Below are 22,267 nucleotides of genomic sequence, written 5' to 3'. Positions count from 1 at the left end.
GAGCGCCTTGATTAGGTGGTACATATGGGTGTGCTTGCTCCTCCTCCCATTGGTTGCTTGATGCACATGGAGGTGACTAGGAGCAGCACACCATATGTGCGGCGTCTGCGCTCCTGAACATAGAAGCCCAACGGCTTAGGTAGGTTTAGCGTAGGACCCGCCTGACCTGAGACCACCTTGGCGTTCGGTAGGCGGGCTTAGATGTGTTTTGATCAAAATATATTGACTAAGTGTCTCAGATATTATCATATCAGAGTGAGGACTTTGTCCATATATAGTGCTTGCATCTACTTTACTAAGTGCATTATTATCTTATTTCTGTGGTTTTCTTCAATAATATGGCCAGGGACATCCAGACATTTGTATATAATATGGTGCAGGATGTTTTTATCTTAGTTTTTTCAGTGGAATTTTTTTGTCTAATTGTCCCATTACTTTTGGTTCCTTAACAAGTGGGAGGCACATATGCAAACTGTTCTAATTCCTACACCGTTCACCTGATTTGGATGTAAATAACCTAAAATTAAAGCTGACAGTCTGCAGTTAAATCACATCTTATTTGTTTCATTTCATATCCATTGTGGTGTGCATAGAGCCAAAAATGTTAGAATTGTGTCAATGTCCCAGTATTTTTTGGACCTGACTGTATAATGGAAATGAGTATTACCCTTGGATCTATTGCTAAAAGCAGAAGATAGAAGTAAAGTCCTGTGACATGCGCAGTACTAGCCAGGTAGTGAAGGAGAACTTTAAGTAGGTGCGCATGCGTGAAACTCCGCTACAGACAAAACAGCCGTAATGATGCAGGTACCAGCGGGTAAGCGGGTGATTTATGGAGAGGAGATGGCCAATTACCGCTAACCTTATACCTCCCTAGAGCGCTACAGAAAAGAGATCCCTGCATATTGGAACCCTGCGCTGTGACAGCACTTACCTATGTAATAAAAGGTGGTCCCCGCCCCCACAGACATACCTGCCCGATCCCCTGAAGACGCTGGTGAAACATGTCGGGAGGCAGTAAATGTGTTTGTGTATTTTAGACACAGGAGTTAGGTACAGACAGCCTGCATCATGATCTGACTTTACATAAGTAAAAAGTAGGAAACAAGATAGCTATGTAGCCAGTGAAGTGCACAACTAGTTGGCTACAGTGTTTCCTATTTAATCAGCTGCCTGAGAAATACTGACAGCAGCTAAATTAACCATTTGGAGACTGGACACAATATGGGGCAAAAGTCTGACAACTACTGAGATTTTTAATCAGTCTCACTTTGTGTGTTTAGTTATGTTTTAAAAGCAATATAAATTCTAAGTTATGCCTTAGCTACTGGAGCACGTGTAAATAGACGTTCTATAGTCATAAAGACTAACTGTAAATAATTTAACAATGTAATAAACGTCATGCACGGAGTTGAGTGGTCCTTTATTTTGAGACTATAGAAGCCTAGTACAGGCTCTGGCTCATTACTTACCAGGAATGATTTACCTGATCTCCGTCCAGGGAAGGCATTCCTGCTTATGAAGCCCGCGCTTCCGGGTTTCTGGCCTGTCAGATGTCCTGGACACATGTTACATTAGCTGCGGGTGTCTGCTTATGAAACAGCAGGCACCCTCTAGCTATGGTGTTCTCTCCGCTCCGGAGCGGGCACCATCTTTAAAGAATGAACATCTACCATACATGTATGGCAGATGTCGAGAAGGGGTTAGCATTCACCTTTTCTTAATGGCAGCTATAACTCCTAAGGGCTTGGTATTAGGCTCTGTACCACTTCCCTTGGCAGGTTGACCTCCCCAGGGATGCTTTTACTTCCTCTCTATTCTCACATGCTGTAACTAACTTACTGAATTTCAGCCCCTCCCCAGGAGGCAATGGGTAGAGCAGCCCCACCTAACCTTACCCATCTAAATCTATTTACAGCCTTTAGAAAGGAAATGAAATAAGACACAATTTAACCCTATATGCAGTAGGCCACTGGTATTTTAACTTTGTAATGTCATTATTTTATAGTGCATACAATGCAGTGGGAAGCTGAACAAAAAAAAATCCAAATGGGGTGGAATTGGAAGAAAACACAATTGTACCATAGTTTTACGGGTTTCATTTTTACAGCGTTCCCTATGTGGTAAAACCACATGTATAGTTTTTCTTGTGTTTTAATACTGAAAAGAAAAAAAAACTTTGGAAAAATGTATATTTCTATTCTGATCTCCATGTCTTTTTTATATTTTCATCTGTGGAGCTGTGTGAGAACTAATTTTGTTTATAGGGGGGGGCGACCTGTAGTTTTTATTTATACCATTTTGTGTATGCTTTTGTCATCACTTTTTATTAAATGTTTTTAGGAGGTCAAGCAATGAAAAAACCCAAAACGTCCATTTTTATTTTTTGTCCATTATAGCATTCACTGTATGGGATAAACACATTTATATTTTAGTAGTTTTGGCATTGTGGGATGCAGCGCTGCATATGATCTTTATTTTGTTATTGTTTATTTTTATTCAGATGAAAGGAAGGTGAATTTGTATGTTTCCTTTTTACATTTAGAAAACTTTTTAAATCTTTTTTCATAACTTTTTTAGGCCCCCCTAGAGGACCTGAACATGCAATGATTAGATTGCTTTGCCCATACACTAATGTCATTTAATACAATATTGTATGGAAAATTCAGTAGAATCCAATGCAGTACTCCCGCCTGCAGGCGTACATTTGAATATACCTGTAATAGGTCTTATAGGCTCTGACCTATCACCACCAAGGAACAGCTTCCTTGCAGCAAACCTGTCGTAATGAACATGGTGTCTATTCTTGTAATTAATTCATTTACATGTGGTCGTACTTAGGCCGAATGCACACGGCCATGTTCCGCGGCCAAGAGCGGTCTGTGGTATGCCGGGCTGGATTCCTGTTCAGAGCAGAAGCGCACAACGTCATTGGTTGGGCGTCATAGCAACCAATGACGCCGTGCGCTCCTGCTCTGAACAGGAATCCAGCCCGACATACCATGGACAGCTCTCGGCCGCGGAACACGGCTGTGTGCATTCGGCCTTAGTGTTTCACAGCCTTTGTTTGTATGTGTGCACATACAGAGACAGCTGTCAGTCACTCAGTAGTATAGCCCATTGGATTCTGTAGCATAGAAAGAGTAGGAAGGTAAATTAATAAAATATGTTATGCCGCAATTTTTTTTGACTTTTTATAAAACTATATATCAGATAAAACTATATATCAGTCTGCTCAACTCTTCCTGCTCTATAACATGCTTCCTGTAGCTAAGACTGCATATACCACATTAGAGGCCCTCTCTATAGTTTGGCTGACACATACAATGCATTCATTGTTGATAATCATGTACATCAAATACAACCTTTTCCATTATCCCTTTGGCTCATGTAATCGCAACTAGATAAAAGAGTGGCTTTCTATAGACATTAGTATTATGTGTATATATATATATATATATATATATATATATATATATACACATAAATTTAAATATATATAACTACGGTAGTTGATGTAGTCTGTTGCTGGGTTTGGTCAATCAACAGGTAAAGAGACAGCTGAAGTCATGCTCCGCACATCTGTGCATTCCATGGGATTATTCCTCACTGACATATGTTTACAACCATCTTGTGCTTACATTAATTTCTGGGGTTTCTAAATTAAACACACTTACAGGATTGACTGAATGTTTCTAGTTTTCCTTTTATTCAGTGTCATCCTCGGTCTAGGTATTAAGATGTGAATGATGAGTTACAACCGTATTTTCCCTTTGAAGTTGCTACATATGGCATGCGTGAAATTTTTTAATTGACTGCAACCTAGTCTTGTCTCTGGCTCTTAGTCAGAAGTGCAATAAAAATATTTCCTCCAAAAGGCAAACTACACTTTCAGTATATTAAAGGAATGGGTCCTAAAGAAATGTTATTTCAGTGCACACTCTTAAAGTGAATATCTATCTTTTCTCATGATGTCGTTTTAAGTCTAAAATTCTGTGTTGATCAGTTGAAGGTACCACCATAAAGGTACATTAACCTGTCACATTGAACATGGTGATTGAGATACAGTGTCACGGAAGGTGAGGGAAGGGAAGCAAACCAAACACTACAAGGGAGCAGGCGAAAAGACAACCGGTTCTTTGCACAAGATGAAGGAACCCGTGTCTGCCTAAGGCCTTGCCAGTACAAACAACAGAAGGGAAGGAAGAAGGACTTAACTGAAGATGAACTGGGAGCAGGAAATCTACAAAACACCAGCAGTGAACTCCAGGAGAAACTATAAACCGCAAGGGCCATAGTGAGAGGAAGGTATAAATAGCATCACTAACAAACTAAAGAGCAGAACCTGTGAGGGGGTGGGATCCTGCCCAAAGCCACAACAAAGCAATCTGTAAGATAGATTCACGTGCTTCAAGTCTGACAGACCTTCTCAGATCACTCAGGGTGTGACAGTACTCCCGTCCCTCTACGGGTGACCTCCGGGCACCCAGGACCAACTTTATCCGGGTGTGCCCTGTGAAAGGCGTTCACAAGGCGGCTAGCATTGACATCGGTAGCCGGAACCCACATTCTTTCCTCAGGACCGTATCCCCTCCAATGCACCAGGTACTGAAGGGAACCCTGAAGAACACGTGAGTTGAGTATTCTGGAGATCTGAAACTCCAGATTACCATCTACCAAGACAGGAGGAGGAGGCAAAGGAGATGGTTCAGCAGGTTCAACATACTTCTTCAAAAAGGACCTGTGAAACACATTATGGATCTTCCAGGCCTGCGGAAGTTCCAGACGAAACGCCACCGGATTAATAATGGCCAAGATTTTGTAAGGACCAATAAATCTTGGGCTCAACTTCCAAGAGGGTACTTTCAACGTAATGTTCTTAGTGGACAACCACACCAAATCACCCACACACAGGTCTGGACCAGTCATACGTCTCTTGTCAGTCATCCGTGTATATCTTTCGCCCATCTTTTTCAAATTAACCTGAATCTTCCGCCAGATAGAAGACAATGAAGAAAAGAATCTCTCCTCTTCAGGTATACCAGAAGATTCAGTCCCAGAAAAAGTACCAAACTGACGGTGAAAACTATATGCGCCAAAAAATGGTGACTTATCAGTTGACTCCTGTCTACGGTTATTCAAGGCAAACTCAGCCAAGGACAAAAACGAGGACCATTCTTCCTGATTCTTAGTGACAAAACACCTCAAATAAGTCTCCAGGTTCTGGTTAGTGCGCTCAGTTTGTCCATTCGACTGAGGATGGAAAGCCGAAGAGAAAGACAACTGAATACCCGAACAAGTACAAAACGCCTTCCAAAACCTGGAAACAAATTGCGTCCCCCTATCAGACACCACATCAGAGGGGATGCCGTGTAATTTCACGATGTTATCATTAAACACCTGAGCGAGAGTTTTAGCATTGGGAAAACCTGATAATGGTACAAAGTGAGCCATCTTACTGAAGTGGTCCATCCCCACTAAAATCACAGTTTTTCCAGAGGAACTAAATCAGTGATGAAGTCCATGGACGAGATGGAATGGACAACAGAAGAAGAGATCCTGATGGTCGAGTGTGAGCTACCTTAGCGCGTGCACAGGTCTCACAAGCTGCTACATAGCCCTCAACACATTTACGCAAACCTGGCCACCAGAATCTCTGGGAAAAAAGCTTCCCTGGAGGACAGGAATCAGGAGCCTCACCTTGAGCCCCCAGCACTTCTGCCTACAGCTCGGGATAAAGAGCGGATACCACCACCCCATAAGCCAAAATCAGACGGGATCCTCTGAATCCCCCCGCCCCCCCAAGAAAGCTACGTGACAAAGCATCTGCTTTGACGTTTTTAATCCCAGGACGATAAGTGACTACAAAATTAAACCTGGTAAAGAACAATGACCATCTGGCCTGCCTAGGGTTCAGACGCTTAGCTGATTGCAGGTAAGCCAGATTCTTATGGTGGATGAATCGCTCCTTCTAGCCAATGATGCCATTCCTCAAAGGCCAATTTGATGGCCAACAACTCAATATTCCCAACATTATAATTCCTTTTGGCAGCAGAGAGTTTCAAAACTGCTCCGACTCCCACTTCTGATGCGTCAAACTCCACAATGAAGGGTTGAGACACATCGGGTTGCATCAGAATGGGAGCGGAAGCAAAACATTCCTTAATAGCAGAAAAAAACTGTAATGCCTCTTCCGACCAGACAGAGAAGTCGGTCAAAGGTTTGACAATAGTGGAATAATTCAAGATGAACTTCCTGTAGTAATCAGTAAATCTTAAAAACCGCATCAGAGCTTTCTGATTCTCCGGCCGGTCCCATTCTAGTACCGCACGGACCTTTTCGGGATCCATGCGAAAACCAGAGGCAGAAAGTAATTAACACAGAAACTGCAGTTCCTGAACAGCAAACACACATTTTTCCAATTTAGCATACAATTTATTCTCCTGAAGAATCAATAATACTTGTCTTAAATGATCCTGATGAGTCTCCATATTGGGTGAGTAAATCAGTATGTCATCGAGGTAAACAACGATAAACCTCCCCACCAAATGATAAAAAAATGTCATTGATAAAGTGCAGAAAGACTGCCGGGGCATTAGTTAAACCAAAGGACATAACCAGGTTCTCGAAGTGACCCTCAGGGGTTTTGAAGGCCGTCTTCCATTCATCCCCTTCTCTGATTCTTATCAGATTATAAGCTCCTCTTAAATCCAATTTAGAAAACACCTTTTCACTGACAATCTGATCAAATAGATCCGGAATCAAGTAAAGGGGATAAGGGTCATGAACAGTAATGAGATTCCCGGAAATCTAGGCACGGTCTAAGGGAACCGTCAGTTTGTTTGTTTTTTACAAAAAAGAAGCCCGCTGCCATAGGTGATTTAGATGGTCTATTATGTCCTTTTCTCAAACTCTCGGCAATATACTTCTGCATACACTAGCTACTCTTTCGGGTTGGGAAAGATTGTATAAATGAGATTTTGGCAATTTTGCTTCGGGAATAAGATTGATCGGACAATCATACTCTCGGTGGGGGGTGCAACTCCTGATCTCCATCCTCCGAGAATACGTCAGAAAAATCTGAAAGAAACGGAGGTAACACCTTAGTGGATACCCCAGAAATAGATGCGCCGAGACAGTTGTCCATGCAAAGATCACTCCAATTACTGATTTTGTCTAGTTTGCCAGTCGATGGTCGGATTATGTTTGGTCAACCATGGTAAACCCAGAACCAGCGGAGCAGGCAAAACTTTAAGAACAAAACAAGAAATAGATTCAACATGAGAATCACCCACCCTCAAATAAATATCCTGCATAATATGAGTTAGACTTTTTTGCGAGAGAGGAGCGGAATCTATAGCAAACACTGATATCTCCTTGCTTAATGCGCTAGTTCTAAAACCATGACTCTGAACAAATTGATAATCAACAAGATTAACCCCTGCGCCACTGTCAACAAATATTTCTAATTCAATATTTTCAGAGTCTAGTGCAACCATGGCAGGCAGGAGGAATCGGGTACTGCAGGTAGAAAACAAATATACCTGTTCTGACTCTACACGCTACAAAGAGTAAGGGAACTTGTTTTATTTTTGAAAGAACCCTCCTTTTTTTTTTTCGTTAACACTTTGAGGCTTAATAAAAGGACACACATTAACAAAATGTCCTTCTTTACCACAGAAATACCACTCTGCACTTTAGAGTTCCTATTACCATGGCAAGAAGAGACCTGACCTAACTGCATAGGTTCCTCTCCAGTCCCAGGTTCAAGTGTCACTGTAACCCGAGGGACAGATTCCCCAAATGACAGTGTCTCCTGCCTGAGTGGAACCTTGCACCTCTCCCTCAGACGTCTATCAATCCTTACAGCTAGAGCCATGGCCGCCTCCAAAGAATTCCGGATTTTCATGAAACGCAAGGGCGTCTTTTAGTTTCTCAGACAGCCCCTGACAGAACTGACTGAGTGCAGGGTCATTCCACCCCAAGTCAGTCGCCCATCTTCTAAATTCAGCACAATATGACTCAGCCGTATGTTCCACGTGACACTAGCGACGTAGCTTAGATTCGGCCAGAGAGACCCGGTCTGGGTCATCATAAATCAGGCCCAGGGCTCTGAAAAACTCGTCCACTGATCGGAGGGACTGCAAACCGATCGGCAGAGAAAAATCCTAGGACTGAGCATCACCTTTTAGCAGAGAAATTATAATCCCCACTCTTTGATTTTCATCTCCAGATAAAATCGGACGAAAATATCATTTAATCCCTGAACTGAACAAAGTTATCACTTCCCCAGGAAAACCTATCTGGGAGAGCGACCTTTTGTTCAAGGCTGACCTGGTTCCCACCAGCGGCGCCAGATGCCAGAGATTAACTGAATTACGGAGGTCTGCTACCTCCCAAGATAATTCCTGCATGCGATCAACCAGAGAATCAACAGCTTCCATTTTGCACAGAGCAAGTGAAAAAAAATGACTGTATGGGCGGTTTATAATGTCACGGAAGGTGAGGGAAGGGAAGCAAACCAAACACAACAAAATTACACAAAACAACATGCTAGGCCCCAAAGCCAGGGAACAGGGAAAGGTCACCTCCTGACAATCCCTGAGCCTTTCCCTGACTGCTAACAACATAAGCAAATCTCGATGGTAGAAGTGTTCATGCACTCAAACCTAAGCCCTGCTGCAACTGATACAAACCCACAGCTAGGGAGCAGGCGAAAAGACAACTGGTTCCTTGCACAAGATGAAGGAACCCGCTTCTACCTAAGGCCTAGCCAGTACAAACCAACAGAAGGGAAAGAAGGAGGACTTAACTGAAGACGAACTGGGAGCAGGAGATCTACAAAACACCAGCAGAGAACTCCAGGAGAAACTATAAACCGCAAGGGCTATAGTAAGAGGAAGGTATAAATATCATCACTAACAAACTAATGAGCAGAACCTGTGAGGGGTGGGATCCTGCCCAAAGCCACAACAAAGCAATCTGTCAGATAGATTCATGTGCAGCAAGTCTGACAGAACTTCTCAGATCACTCACAGGGCAGGGCGTGACATACAGGCTGAGGATAGGTAATCGATATAGGAGTCCTGGAAAATTCCTTTAAGAAATTATACAGTCCAAAACTGTAAGACTAGTTAAAAAAAAGGTGGGTATTTACTAGGCAGCTGAAATTAAAATTCTTTTATAGTTTTTGCCATTTATAGCTACTGCTATCAAATATCTAAGAAGCATGACTTCTTAGTATCAGATACAGAGAACATACATGATTATAGGATGCTATATCATAAAGACTGTTTTGCCAATTTGATGTTGCTAGAATTTTTAATTACTGGTAATCCCAAAGACACCCTTAGAGGTTGTTACTTATTGCAGCAATTGTACCGTAGGTCACAGACAGGGTCCTGGAAGTACTGGAAAAAAGTGGATGTCTTGAGCCACAGACAATAAGGCTATTGAATTTACTGCATCAGCCAAATATTCAAAGGTTTACACAATGCATGAGAAAATTGAATACTTCATTACAGACACTGTAATTTTCTAACAAGAGGTAGTATGGAAGAACATGTAACAAAATTACACTAGTGATGCGGTCCCTTCATAGTATAGCAAACCACAGTATTGTACATTGTATAGTGGCTGTGCTTGGTATTACAGCACTAGACGCTGAATGGGACTGAGTTGCACAAAGACCATGTGACCAATGTATGTGATGTCACAGGCCAAAGAACAGCTAATTGGTCGGATACCGGTAATCAACCCTACACACCGATCAGACATTGATAACCAATCCTGCAGATAGGTCATCAATAGTTAAGTCTGGGACAACCCCTTTAAATATGTGAGTCGATGTAAAAGTAAAAGTATTTTTCTGTCCTTTATTACCCACTTCTACAATGGGAGAGTGGTAGTAGACTGAAACATTTTCACAAGAATGCCTTTGGGTCCCAAGGTCTCCGAGGTCCTATTGCCAAAAATGAATCTTGCTATGATGCACAAATGAGGTTTTAAGTGTCCAGTGGGCGGTCCCAAGCCACAGGAGTCCTCAGACTCTACCTCACTGCATCCTACCCCACGCCACCCATCTGGTATTGATACACAGCTCCATTACTCTCTTACTTCTTAGATTTCTGCATTGAAATCCCAAGCATGAGAGATACAATCTCAAGACTGCTCATGTACAGTACTTTCCCATCTATGAGCATTGGAATCAGTGACTGTACTGTACAAGTGCCACATCCAGCACTGAAGCTGTCGATCAAGGCCAAGGGGACAGTGCAGCGCAGCGCAAGTTGTAGTGAGGAGAGATCACTTATCAGACTCAGGATTGTCTACTGGGCATTTGCAAACTCATTGCATATCACTTTAAAGTACATTTTCTCGCTGCTTGGGCCTCTGTTCAAAGGTATTCTTGTAAAACAGTTTTCATCTAATACCTGATGCTGGATTTAGTTTTATAGGGAGAAAGGAGCTGACAGGCACCCTTAAAGTAACATGGAAGTAAGTGTTAAAACACTGTAAAATGTTTAAAAAATTCTATGACAAATCTTGGATGTATTTCAGAAAACCTGGGATAAGGCTCCACACTGCTTTCCTGTATGTGTCATTTGCTGTTGATCTGAAAAGGTCTCTCAGGATTTATGATTCCTTTGTTGAAGTCCAGTATAATGGCAAGTAATCTTCTTGAAGACTTGACAGCTCTCAGAAGAGCACGGCTTGTAAAACAAAAAAGAATTGGTGTGTGGATAGGGCTGAGTTGTTTAAACACAATTCCCACATAACAGTGTCTGTAACTTGTCATGGCTATTACAGATCATCTTGAAATATGGCACTTACAAACATGAAATGAGGTTTGAAGGAACTGACTTTAGGTGCCTTACTAATATTAGCCCTCACTTTTCAGCCCTCCCTCCCATACATTACAGTTTTTTCACTTTACAATAGCCTTTTCCTGACCATCACAAAATGAGTGTCCATTTACCATTATGTAGATTTATGCTACAACTTTGGCATTGAATCCATAATATCTGTTGATATTTGCATGTAAAGCCTCCATCAGAGGTTTCTACTGGGCATTTTTCTATTTTCAACAGCAAGTATTGTGGATTCTCCATTTCTATTCTTGCCTTCAAAGATGCTACAATGTTTCAATGTGAATTCAATGTTTTGAGAATAAATAGGCTTAACAGGCTAAGTGCTAAAAATATTTACTAAGGCCTCATGCACACGAACGTATTTTGTATCCGTGTCCGTTGCGTTTTTTTTTTTCGGATAGGATGCTGACCCATTCATTTCAATGGGACTGCAGAAAATGCAGACAGCACACTGTGTGCTATGCGCATCCGTATGTCTGTTCCATAGCCCTGCAAAAAAAATATAACATGTTCTATTCTTGTCCGGTTTGCGGACAAAAGGCTAGGCATTGTCACAATGGATCCGCAAAAAAAAAACGGATGCCATATGGACGTCATCCATTTTTTTTGTGGATCCGTAATTTGCGAACCATAAAACACATACGGTCGTGTGCATGTAACCTAAGTGTAATTAAATATAAGGTATAACAGAAAAAAATTACATACAGAATAAATAATAATCAATCACATAGCCTGCACAATATAATATAGGGGACGTCCACCGCAATGTTGTAGGTAGGACTGCAGTATTCTATCGATAATTTTTTACGATTAATCGAGTAATTTAATCTAAGAAAAACCTTCTTAAAAGTGCCTCCATGCCATCCACCATGTCCCCAACTCCCCCAGATCAGCCCCTCCATGCCAAATCACAGGTGCCCCCATTAACCCTTCTCCCCCCTAATAATTTTATACATGACAAATCACAGGTGCCCCCATTTCCCCCCGCCCATGCCAAATCACAGGTGCCCCCATTTCCCCCCGCCCATGCCAAATCACAGGTGCCCCCATTCCTCCCCCCCTCCTGACACATGGAGTCCGCAGGAGACACATCTTCATCCCAGCATGCACTAGGAGGGACCTGACATCACACACAGCGTTAGCCAGTGCGCTGACGATGTGTGAACGCAAGGCTCTGCAGCGCAGTGCCGAGTCGGGAGGCCTTCGTGGTCATGTGATTTAAATGAATCCTCGATGCAGGGAAACTTCATTGAGGATATTTTTGCCTCGATTACATCGATTAAATCGATGACTCATTTCAGCCCTAGTCGACACCCCATGGTGATACAAGACAGAGATAGACCTTACAACATCCTACCTCCTGATGATGTTTTCAATGATGTTCCCATCTTCACCCCTCTGGCCCCCCTGATATGAGCATCGGAGCTTACTGCTGGGTGGAAGCCTCCGCCTAGCAGTCCCTATGAAAAGCCCGGTATGTCACCGGACCTCCAAAAAATGCCTTTGCCCTGTGCGATTTGCCGGAGGGTTAAGATGGTGGGGATATGTCGGGATTCAGATCTGAACCCAGACAACCCCTTTAATACTTGAATTGTTACGATATAATCTCACTGTTCAAGGACGATCTGTATAAAACATCGCTGGCAGTTCATAAGCATGTTCTTGCATAGAACATAAAGGGAACCTGTCATGTTGAGCATGGTGTTTGAGCTGCAGGCAGCATGTTATAGAGCAGGAGGAGATTCAGTATAACTTGTTTTTCATTCATTTAAATTTTTGCGCATTCTGGGGTTTGAAGTCAAGCTGGCGGTCCTATCAATGATCGACAGTTATCTCTGTATACACAGAAGGAAGGCTGTCAATCACTGATAGTACTGTCTCCTTGACTTCAAAGCCCAGAATGCGCAGGAATTTAAATGAATGAGATACAGGTTAGACTGAATCTTTTCCTACCAAATTATATATCAATCTGCTCAGCTGCTTCTGCTCTATCACAGGCATCCTGCAGATTATTTTAAATTTTCATACTGATAGGTTCCCTTTAAGAAATGAGTTGTCATGTTCCGCTTTTGCACACTCCTGAGGCCAATATTGTCTGAAGTGGTCTTGTGACCAAGAATGGGACCTTATCACTTCCATTCAGGGGTATACATAGAAGTCACTAGGCCCCATAGCAAGAATCTAATTTGGGTCCCCATGCCCCATTCATAGCCCCTCCCACTACCCGTTGCTGGCCAGCAGTGCACTCATATGTCAGATATGAGGTATAAATTACAAGTTGTGCCTCACATATCAGTACACTGATATGGGAAAGAAACCAAACGGAACGGAATGAACAGAACGGAATGTTCAGTTCAGTTTTGTCCCCATTGACAATGAATGGGGACAAAACTAAAGCATTTTTCTCCGTTATTGATCCTCTGCCGGATCTCAATACCAGAAAAGTTAAGCGCAGATGTGAAAGTAGCCTAACACAACACACAGCCATTAACCCTTTCATGACCAAGGGTCATTGATGCCCCAGTGTCCAGGTCAAAATTTACAAATCTGACATGCGTCACTTTATGTGGTAATAGCTTTGGAACACTTTTACTTATCCACGCCATTCTGAGATTGTTTTCTCGTGACACATTGTACTTCATGATAGTCATATATTTGAGTCAATATATTTCACCTTTATTTATGAAAAAATCCCAAATTTACCAAATTTCAATTTCTCTGCTTCTAAAACAGAAAGTCATACCTAATAAAATAAAATATTTATTACTTAACATTCCCCATATGTCTACTTTATGTTGGCATCATTTTGTAAATGTCATTTTATTTTTTTCAGACGTTAGAAGGCTTAGAAGTTTAGAAGCAATTCTTAAAATTTTTAAGAAAATTTCCAAAACCCACTTTTTAAGGACCAGTTCAGGTCTGAAGTCACTTTGTGGGGCTTACATAGTGGAAACCCCCATAAATGACCCCATTGTAGAAACTACACCCCTCAAGTTACTCAAAACTGATTTTACAAACTTTGTTAACCCTTTAGGCGTTCCACAAGAATTAAAGGAAAATGGAGATGAAATTTCCAAATTTCACTTTTTTGGCAGATTTTCCATTTTATAAAAATTTTTTTAACACATTGAGGGTTAACAGCCAAACAAAACTCAATATTTATTACCCTGATTCCGCGGTTTACATAAACACCCCACATGTGGTCGTAAACTGCTGTACGGGCACACGGCAGGGCGCAGAAGGAAAGGAATGCCATACGGTTTTTGGAAGGCAGATTGTGCTGGATTGGTTTTCTGAATGCCATATGTTTTTTTTTTTTTTTCTGCCGATCGTCTTGTGCAGGGGATAGTTTTTTTGCAGAAAGTGTTGAGGTTTTTATTGGTACCATTTTTGGGTACATAGGATTTTTTGATCATTCATTATTACACTTTATGGGGTAAGGTAGTAAGGTTTTGGAACAGTTTTCATTTATTTATTTTTACAGCGTTCATCTGAGGAGTTAGGTCATGTGATAGTTTTATAGAGAAGATCGTTAGACGTGGCAATACCTAATATGTATACTTTTTCTTATTTATTTAAGTTTTACACAATAATAGCATTTCTGAAACCAAAAAAATTTGGTTTTAGTGTCTCTATAGTCTGAGAAACATAGAAACATAGAATGTGTCGGCAGATAAGAACCATTTGGCCCATCTAGTCTGCCCAATATACTAAATATTATGGATAGCCCCTGGCCCTATCTTATATGAAGGATGGCCTTATGCCTATCCCATGCATGCTTAAACTCCTCCACTGTATTTGCAGCTACCACTTCTGCAGGAAGGCTATTCCATGCACCCACTACTATCTCAGTAAAGTAATACTTCCTGATATTACTTTTAAACCTTTGCCCCTCTAATTTAAAACTATGTCCTCTTGTAGCAGTTTTTCTTCTTTTAAATATTCTCTCCTCTTTTACCTTGTTGATTCCCTTTATGTATTTAAAAGTTTCTATCATATCCCCTCTGTCTCGTCTTTTTTCCAAGCTATACATGTTAAGGTCCTTTAATCTTTCCTGGTAAGTTTTATCCTGCAATCCATGTATCAGTTTAGTAGCTCTTCTCTGAACTCTCTCCAAAGTATCAATATCCTTCTGGAGATATGGTCTCCAGTACTGAGCACAATACTCCAAATGAGGTCTCACTAGTGCTCTGTAGAGCGGCATGAGCACCTCCCTCTTTCTACTGGTAATTCCTCTCCCTATACACCCAAGCATTCTGCTAGCATTTTCTGCTGCTCTATGACATTGTCTGCCTACCTTTAAGTCTTCTGAAATAATGATCCCTAAATCCCTTTCCCCAGATACTGAGGTTAGACTGTATCACTGATTTTATATTCTGCTCTTAGGTTTTTATGTCCCAGGTGCATTATCTTGCACTTATCAACACTGTCCCTCAGCCACTGCCTAATCCATTCAACAATATGGGAGTCCAAGCCCAAAGACTGCACTTTATTGATAAGCCTTCTATGTGGGACAGTATCAAAAGCCTTACTAAAGTCTAGATAAGCGATGTCTACTGCTCCTCCTCCATCTATTATTTTAGTCACCCAATCAAAAAAATCAATAAGATTAGTTTGACATGATCTCCCTGAAGTAAACCCATGCTGTTTTTCATCTTTCAATCCATGGGATTTTAGATGTTCCACAATCCTCTCCTTAAGTATGGTTTCCATTAATTTCCCCATTATTGATGTCAGGCTTACTGGCCTATAGTTGCCCGATTCCTCCCTACTACCTTTCTTGTGAATGGGCACAACATTTGCTAATTTCCAATCTTCTGGGATGACTCCTGTTGCCAGTGATTGGTTAAATAAATCTGTTAATGGTTTTGCTAGTTCACCGCTGAGCTCTTTTAATAGCTTTGGGTGTATCCCATCAGGCCCCTGTGACTTATTTGTATTAATGTTAGACAGTTGACTTAGAACCTCTTCCTTTCCTAACTGAGGTCCTTCTCCTTTATTTTCCTTTGTAAAAACTGAACAGAAGTATTCATTGAGGCAGTCAGCTAGTTCTTTATATTCTTCCATATACCTTCCTTCTTTTGTTTTTAATTTGGCAATTCCTTGTTTTAGTTTCCTTTTTTTCATTTATGTATCTGAAGAATGCCTTATCGCCTTTTTTCCCTGACTGAGCTAATTTCTCTTCTGCCTGTGCTTTAGAAGCTCTTATAACTTGTTTGCCCTCTCTCTGCCTAATCTTATAAATTTGTCTGTCATCCTCGTTTTTTTTTTTTTATAATTCCTAAATGCTATCTTTTTGTTTTGAATGATTTTGGCCACTTCTGCTGAGTACCACAGTGGTCTCTTCCCTTTTTTGCTTTTACTGACAAGCCTAATGCAATTTTCTGTTGCCTTCAATAGTGCCACTTTTAAGAAGTCCCATTTCTCCTGGACTCCAATGAAACTGTTCCAGTCTGATAGGGACTCGTATACCACTAATCTAATTTTAGAAAAGTCAGTTTTTCTAAAATCTAAAACTTTTGTTTTTGTGTGGTGTGACTCAGTCATTGTACTTATAGTAAACCACACTGACTGGTGATCACTAGATCCCAAGCTTTCCCCTACAGTAATATCAGATACCAAATTCCCATTTGTGAATACTAAATCTAAAATGGCCTCCTTCTGGGTTGGCTCCTCCACTACTTGCTGTAGAGATAATCCCAGTAGAGAATTTAGAATATCTGTACTCCTGGCAGAACTAGTTATTTTGGTTTTCCAGTTTACATCTGGAAGATTGAAGTCTCCCATAATGATAACTTCCCCCTTCAATGTCATTTTAGCTATTTCCTCAACTAGTAGATCATCTAATTCTTTGACTTGGCTAGGTGGTCTATATATCACACCTACACGAGTTACCTTATGATTATCAAGCTGCAAGGTAACCCAAACTGACTCTAAATTGTTCTTGCTAACTTGTATCAAATTAGATTTTATGCTATCTTTCACATACAGGGCCACCCCTCCCCCCTTCTTGCCTTCTCTGTCTTTCCTGTATAGAGAGAACCCTGGTATTGATGTATCCCAGTCATTACTCCCCTTGAACCACGTCTCAGTAACAGCCACTACATCAATATTCTCAGATGCCATTATAGCCTCAAGTTCATTGATCTTATTCCCTAGACTGCGAGCATTTGTAGACAAGACTCTGAGCTTGTCATTTCTTAACCTTTGTGCTACTGGCCTCTTCTGGCATTGTTTCGGGGGGCAGTTGGGCTGCTGGATTATCACTCTTTTGCCCCCCTTTCCTAGTTTAAATGCTTCTTAGCAAATACTTGGAACTGTTCACCGAGGACATTCGTTTCCTTGAGAGAAAGATGCAAACCATCTTTCTTGTACAGTTCTTTTCCATTCCAACAAGTGCTAACATGAGACACAAAGCCAAACCCTTGGTTCAGACACCATTCACCAAGCCATACATTGAATTCCTTAATGCGCATCTTCCTGTCATGCTGAAGGTTATGAACAGGCAAAACTGCAGAGAATTAAACAGTTGATGCAACCTCCCGTATATCCTTTCCAAGTGTGTGAAAAGCTTCTTTCACCTTTGAAACCTCATTGCAAGCCAGATCGTTTGTCCCAAGATGGAGAATAACATCCACTTCCCTTTCCTGCTTTGCTTGCCTAACAATATTAAGGATCCATCGTCTATCCCTGCTAGCGGTAGCACCAGGGTGACATCTCACAACACCATTCTCCTCAAACTTCACACCTCTTATGATGGAATCGCCCACCAACAGCTGCTTACTATCAATCCTCACCTTCTCCTTTTTGTCTTTGGCTGCAGTCTTACATACTTTAGGCATGGGAGATGATTGTTTCTCACCCACTGTGCTTGAGCCATCCTCCATGTTGCTCTTGCACTCTGAAAGTGCTGCAAATGAATTATGGAGAGCCACAGACTGTGGGACATGCCTTCTATCCACAACTCTCAGTCTACCAGAACCTACAGTAACCCATCTTCCATTTCTAGGGGGCCTCTGTGGCAGTGGCATTGCAATGTTCTCAGCCTGAGTTTGTTTAGTGGTTAATTTAAAAATCTCATATTTCAAAAAGGTAATTTCCTGCTGCATTATGGAGAGCTGTCTACGGATCAGACAGTATCCAAACCTCTGAAGAGTGGAACCTGAAATAAAAGCACAACAATTCCTGCACAGAACCAGGTCTGCCATTGTAAAGAGGGGAAAGATTTTAAACCAACAAATCTTACTTGTTTAGATTGTGTCCACCTCCAGATTACCTCCTGAGTATCTCCTGAATATCTCCAATGCTCTTGTAGATCAGCTCTTGGTAAAGCAGTCTCTTTTGAAACACAGTGTCTGAGTATTCACCAGAAACACCACTGAAGTTCTGCTACAGTGGAAAAACTCTGAGTTAGACTGTTAGTCTCCTGAATATCTCCAATGCTCTTGTAGATCAGCTAATGGTAAAGCAGTCTCTTTTGAAACACAGTGTCTGAGTATTCACCAGAAACACCACTGAAGTTCTGCTACAGTGGAAAAACTCTGAGTTAGACTGTTAGTCTCCTGAATATCTCCAATGCTCTTGTAGATCAGCTCTTGGTAAAGCAGTCTTTGGAAAGCAGCAAGCCATAGCTTTTTTATTTTTTGGGCGATTGTCTTAAATAGGTTATCATTTTTTGCGGGACGAGGTGACGGTTTGATTGGTACTATTTTGGGGGTCATAGGCCTTTTTGATCGCTTGCTGTTGCACTTTTTGTGATGTAAGGTGACAAAAATGGCTTTTTTTACACAGTTTTTATTTTTATTTTTTATGGTGTTTATCGGACGGGGTCTATCATGTGATATCTTTATAGAGACGGTCGTTACGGACGCGGTGATACCTAATATGTGTAGTTTTTTTTATTTTTCATTTTTTATAGGAAAAGGCAATTTATTTTTTAAATTTTAAATTTTTATTTATTTATTTTTACTTTTATTTATTTTTTCAATTTTTTTTTTATCAAGTCCCTCTTGGATCTTGAAGATCCAGTGGGGCTGTGCTATACTTTGCAATGCTCTTGCATTGCAAAGTGTAATAAGATCAGATGCCCTGTAGGTGGCAACGGCGGACGCTTTTGCAAAGCGTCCGGTTGCCATGGCAGAAGCCCCGATGGTGGAGAGAGGGATCCCTCTCCCTCTATTAACCCCATGGATGCCGCCGCCGCGGCATCTATGGGGTTACAGCAGAGTGTCAGCATAGAGCTGACACTCTGATGATGGCGGCGGCTCAGGAATGGAGCCGCCGCCATCAAACACAGCAGGGGGACCGAGCGGGGGGCAGCGCTGGAAGGGGGGGGAGGGTATCACGGCCAGCAGGAGGACGGGGCGGGGAGGGGGCGGACTCAAGGAGGGGCACTGTGGACACAAGATGGGGCACAGATGGGGGGCTGAACAGATCGGGGGGCGGCCTGCACGGATCGGGGGGGCCTGCACGGATCGGGGGGGGCTGCACGGATCGGGGGGCACGAGGACACTGTGATTTCAGGCTATGATCTGCAGAGCGCAGATCAGAGCCTGAAACCGGCACTTTTTCACTGCCGCGATCCGATTGGTTAGTCTGCACAGACTAACCAATCGGATCGATTGCCGGCAAGGGGCCACTCTGATTGGTCCCTTGCCGGCATTACTGCACTGTATGCTGTCCGTGACAGCATACAGGGCAGGGGCAGAAGCTTTAATCTAAGCGCTTTGCAGCGCTTGGATTAAAGAGCTGCCAGAACGTTTATATACGTAGTAGCTGCACGGGGTATGTGCAGCTATCACGTATATATACGGATTGCGGTCGGGAAGGGGTTAATGTCTAAACAAAAGTAAGCACACTCCTTAGTGAAAATGGCCAAATTGTGCCCAAAGTGTCAATATTTTGTGTGGCCTCCATTATTTTCCAGCATTGCCTTAACTCTCTTCAGCATGAAGTTCACTAGATCTTCATAGGTTGCTGCTGGAATCCTCTTCCACTCCTCCATGACGACATCATGGAGCTGGTGGATGTTAGAGACCTTGCACTCCTCCACCTTCCATTTGAGGATGTCCCACAGATGCTCAATAAGGTTTAGGTCTGAAGATATGCTTGGCCAGTTCAGCACCTTTACCCTGAGTTTCTTTAGCAAGGCAGTGGTTGTCTTGGAGGTGATTTTGGGGTCATTATCATGTTGGAATAATGCCCTGTGGCACAGTTTCCGAGGGGAGGGGATCATGCTCTGCTTCAGTATGTCACAGTACATGTAGTCATTAATGGTTCCCTGAATGAACTGTAGCTCCCCATAGTCGGCAGCACTCATGCAGCCCCAAACCATGACACTCCCAGCACCATGCTTGACTGTAGGCAAGACACACTTGACTCCTTAACTGGTTGCCACCACACACGCTTGACACCATCTGAACACTATTCTTTATGCAGTTCCTTAACTAGATGTACAGAACCAGTGATGAGATCATCATAGATCCTTTAGCTTTCTCCACTGATGGTAGGGATACTATACTGGAGCTAGATTTTCTGAGTGTAATTAGGGGGCAGGGCCTATCCTCCACTGCAGACCTCTTTTCTCCATGGGCCCCATAGAAGCTACGTGTTCTGCCTATATTGGAGGTATGCTACTGCTTCCATTCCAGTGCCACGCTGGGATCCACAGCACTGGAACGAAAGGGGTTCTAAAAGGTGACTGAGGTTCTATCTGCAGCTGCAGCCAATGACATGCTCCACTGCAGCTAATAACTGACTTCAGTGGTGATGTGGTCACAAGTGGACCATCACTGCTCAAGCCAGTTATTGGCTGTAGTGGAGCATGTGAGCATGTCCATGCACCGCCAACTGTAAACAGTCCGAGGACCAAAACATGAACACGTGTGATCCGGAGCGGAGGGAGGTAGGTATTTAGGGAGGTAGGCTGTGGGAATTACAGAAATAGGCCTCTTTCACACTACAGTATGTTGAATTCAGTGTTTTGCGTTCCGTTTTTCACGGATCCGTTGTTCCGTTTTTTGCTTCCGTTGTGGTTCCGTTTCCGTTCCGTTGTTCCGTTCCGTTTTTCCATATGGCATATACAGTATACAGTAATTACATAGAAAAAATTGGGCTGGGCATAACATTTTCAATTGATGGTTCCGCAAAAAACGGAACGGATACGGAAGACATACGGATGCATTTCCGTATGTGTTCCGTTTTTTTTGCGGACCCATTGACTTGAATGGAGCCACGGACCGTGATTTGCGGCCAAATATAGGACATGTTCTATCTTTTCAACGGAACGGAAAAACGGAAATACGGAAACGGAATGCATACGGAACACATTCCGTTTTTTTGCGGAACCATTGAAATGAATGGTTCCGTATACGGACCGTATACGGAACGCAAAAAACGGACCGCAAAACGGAAAAAAAAAAACGGTAGTGTGAAAGAGGCCATAGTCCTAATTCCCAGAGAACTCTAACGTGTTTTTATGATGTTGATACCGTAGCTGATCCGTTAAATTGGCAGACTTTTTCTGTTTAGTGGATGACTCTTTTTTTTTAACTTTGTCCAATAATTTAAAAAAAAATCCTTCTTTCATAGTCATGGCATATCACTAGGATATGTTAATACTTTATGGTCGGTGGCAGCCCAACATTTGGGATGCTCACTGATGCAATTAATGAAGAGGATGCAAAGCTACTTTAACGCTGCTTTCCTTGCACAACAGAGCTTTCTGACACTCAGCTCTACACGGATTTAGATACCCACCGTTCAAGTGAATTGGGCTATGAAAACTAATGAAGGGGATATAGCTCTAAATCATAACTGCAGCTGATTCATTCTCAGGATTGGTTGGTGTCCCAGAGGCCCAACCGATTGATCATAAAGTGATGGCATACTGTGATGGTTAACCTCCGGCACTCCAGCTGTGGTAAAACTACAACTTAATGGAGCATGCTGGAAGTTGTAGTTTCACCACAGCTGGAGTCCCAGAGGTTAGCCATCACTGTGTTATACTATCACTCTATAACAGTGGTGGCCAACGTTATGGACACAAAGAGCCAGAAAAAAAGTATGACTACCAGGAGCCACAAGCTATACATGGCGTGGTTGTGGTTTTTACGGTGTTTACCGCATAGAAAATATTTTTTAATATTTTAATAGTTCACACTTTTTGGGGCATGGCGATATGTAATATGTTTATTTTTTATTGTTTGTAAATTTTATATGTAAAATTGGGAAAGGGAGTGATTTAAACTTTTTTTTTTTTTTTTTACTTTTTTCAATTTTTATTTACTATTAGCCCCCTTAGGGGCTAGAACAGCTCTATTAGGGTGAATAGGACTTCACACTCTCCCTGCTGCCCTGTGCATAGTACACACAGCATAAGGGAGCTTACCATGGCA

General features: G+C 42.1%; 1 protein-coding gene across 2 annotated transcripts in view; it reads left to right on the top strand.

The window, feature by feature from the left end:
- The window catches only part of TRPC3 (transient receptor potential cation channel subfamily C member 3), a 390,327-nt gene that overhangs the window by 232,817 nt on the left and 135,243 nt on the right, over positions 1-22,267 (top strand). The window lies entirely within an intron of this gene.

This window comes from Bufo gargarizans, chromosome 1, assembly GCF_014858855.1.
Source record: "Bufo gargarizans isolate SCDJY-AF-19 chromosome 1, ASM1485885v1, whole genome shotgun sequence".
In the NCBI taxonomy this organism is placed as follows: domain Eukaryota; kingdom Metazoa; phylum Chordata; class Amphibia; order Anura; family Bufonidae; genus Bufo; species Bufo gargarizans.
The sequence above is the reverse complement of the archived record's forward strand: the minus strand, read 5'-3'. Positions and strand labels throughout refer to the sequence as shown.